Here is a 2,827-nt window from a genome sequence, read left to right as displayed (position 1 = left end):
CAGTTTTACAGGGTCAGAGTCACTCAAAACAGAACCCAAAAACTGGAAAGAGCACGTCAAAACATGCGAATAACAGGTCTAAGACAGTTCCAAAAAAGTTGAGAATGAGGGGCTGAACCGGCCAGAAAAAGGGAGTTGAAGGTCTGTGTTAACCACTAATTGACTCTAGAGGGGGGTGAATAGAGTCAATGCTCAATTTTTGAAATTTATAAAAAGTTAATTCTAACTAACTATCATGCAATAATCAATTGAGATATTCAAGCAACATATATCACAAGTGACAAGTACATAAAGGAGATAAAGATAAGAAATTGCAAACAATGACTCGGCGATTTAGCGAGGTTCGGAAACTCCTACTCCTCGGCTCAAGGTCCCCCTTGAGACTTCCCAAATTCACTAGAGCTTCTCCTTAATGGTGGAGAGCAAACCTTCAATTTGAAGCAATACCTTGCTTCTCTTCCTTGCTAGGAGAACACCCTTCTCCTAGGCTTTCTTTTGGGTCACACCAACACTTTACAATAAACTTGTAATAGAAATGTAGTGACACACCTCAACCCAATTTACACTATTTAATAAATTGAACAAATTGGAATGCATCTAACCATCTGCATTAACCTCATTCAAACATAACGTCATCCTACATCAGAGTATCTGTTTAACAGTTTACAATTTAAAAACAAATTATAGGCCCATTATGCAAATTCTGACAAACTAAATCGTTAGTGACAAGTTACACTATTAAATTATACTATAATATTTACATCTTAAATAAAAGACATTCCATTGTTCTTTTCCCAATTCACACTCAAGATTCTAGACCTGGCAGTAGCGACCCAACCTTGTACCTGAAAATATAAATATGGAAGGAGTGAGCTTAAAGCCCAGTGAATGTAACACTACTACATCAGAGTAATATAAACAAATATTATCTAATAACTTCAATTAAACTTCATTAACAAATTACAGGCATTAAAATATAATACTCTCCTTCTAGGCCAAAGTATGGACCTTATATAATATAGTACTCTCCTTCTAGGCCAAAGTATGGACCTTATATAATATAGTACTCTCCTTCTAGGCCAGAGTATGGACCTTATTTAAATATAGTACTCTCTTTCTTGGCCAGAGTATGGATCTTATTTAATGTAGTACTCTCCTTCCAGGCCAGAGTATGGACCTTATATAATATATTACTCTCCTTCCAAGCCAGAGTATGGACCTTATTTAATATAATCAAATTATATATATTCATCTTAAATTTACATAAACAGCTTCAATATTTCAATCAAACATATCCAATTTATAAACTTCCAGTGAGTACACTCACCTTGGCTACTTCCCAATTTATTCACTTTTCCTTTGGTATTATTGAAGTTGTCTGCTCCTTCTCCTTGCCTAAACAAAATTGTAATCACATCATACCCATTTTTAAAAAGAAATAAGTAATATTCATCATAACCTTCATAATAAATCCAATGTTTGTATACAATTGTAACTAAAATTCGGGTCACACATATCTATATTAAATTCCAACTTAATACTTCGAATAAAATAATCATGGTATCAATTCGTCCAAGGCAGCCATTACTAGTATCTAACTAGTTAAATGAATTGATTACCAAAGACAAAATAATGAGATTTTGATATAACATTTGAAGTAAAAACTTTTTTATTTTACTACTAGTGCACAAAAAAGCCTAGCAACAATTTTTTCTCTCACTTTTCTCTTTCTTTCTTCTTCTCTTTCTAGCCATTTCTTCCCAAATTATTTCACTGGTACACTGGATTAATTAGTACCAATTTATGGTGACTGGTAAGGCAGTTCTCAAAGTTTCTTCAAGAAGCTTTTTATCTGCATATCAGATTTAATTCCATAACTCCAACAACCAACAATTATCTCAACTTACATAATTTAATAATTGAATAAATCAAGTGAAATAATTCAAGATATATGCAATTTATGCAAAATCCCTAAATCAAGTTATTCTTATTGCTAAGAAAATTTAAGAATCATCACTTCTAAAATAAATCTCAACTTTTCTAGACAATTGAAATGGAAATTCCCATTTTAAACATTTAGAATAAATTTCTACACAGTACTCACAACCCAGCAAGAAGTTTACAACCCAACTGAAAGAGGACAATTGAAATAAATAGAATTTCTTTCCAGAACAGTTTATCACTTCAACTACAGGAGCTTCTAATAATAAATTTATATTATGAAAATTTAAAAATAAAAATCTGCATACCTGCCTACTGAGTTTTGTTTTCCGGCAACCCTTTCCTTTTCCTTTCTTCTTTCTCTTTTTGGTTTCCTTTAGGGCCATACAATTGGCTACTTCTTTCTCTTTTTATCTTTTTATTATTACTATATTTTTTTTTTTAATCCTTCCAACCGTCCCTCACTACTCTTATGCTAAGTAGAGAAATATGCCCACACCGCCTTATACATACACTTCTATTATATTACTAGTAATAAAATTGAAACTAAATAATATATATATATATATATATATATATATACACACACACACACACACACACAAATATAACTTTAACACTAACACATCACCAACCTACATTCCACAACAACATTACATCACCACGTGTCTATTAGTCATCACAATTTCCTTCCATTTGTTTCCTTACTAGGTGATTCTACTAGCTTCTAAAGGAAACTTACAGAATTCTTTATACCCACATATCCATATGCATATGTAAGTGTACAATGTACCTGGGTGAACTAGCAGCTTGACCATATTCTATATTTAGTGAGATAAAAATATAAAGCTTCATGGTAATCACACACAGCCAAAACTTTTAGAAA

The 2,827-nt window shown here is 32.1% G+C and overlaps 1 long non-coding RNA gene across 1 annotated transcript; it reads right to left on the bottom strand.

Annotated features, from left to right (window-relative positions):
• Nucleotides 1-592: 592 nt before the first annotated feature.
• LOC132287289 (uncharacterized) lies at nucleotides 593-2,473 on the bottom strand. Its single transcript, XR_009472983.1, has 3 exons — nucleotides 2,250-2,473; nucleotides 1,328-1,395; nucleotides 593-845 (listed from the first exon to the last, which is right to left on the bottom strand). It is a non-coding gene; the product is annotated as an uncharacterized LOC132287289 (long non-coding RNA).
• Nucleotides 2,474-2,827: the final 354 nt, after the last annotated feature.

This window comes from Cornus florida, unplaced genomic scaffold (genome assembly GCF_030987335.1).
Source record: "Cornus florida cultivar Cherokee Brave unplaced genomic scaffold, ASM3098733v1 CherokeeBrave_3.0.0_Hap2_Chr02, whole genome shotgun sequence".
Classification (NCBI taxonomy): domain Eukaryota; kingdom Viridiplantae; phylum Streptophyta; class Magnoliopsida; order Cornales; family Cornaceae; genus Cornus; species Cornus florida.
This window is presented reverse-complemented; position numbering and strand designations above follow the sequence as displayed.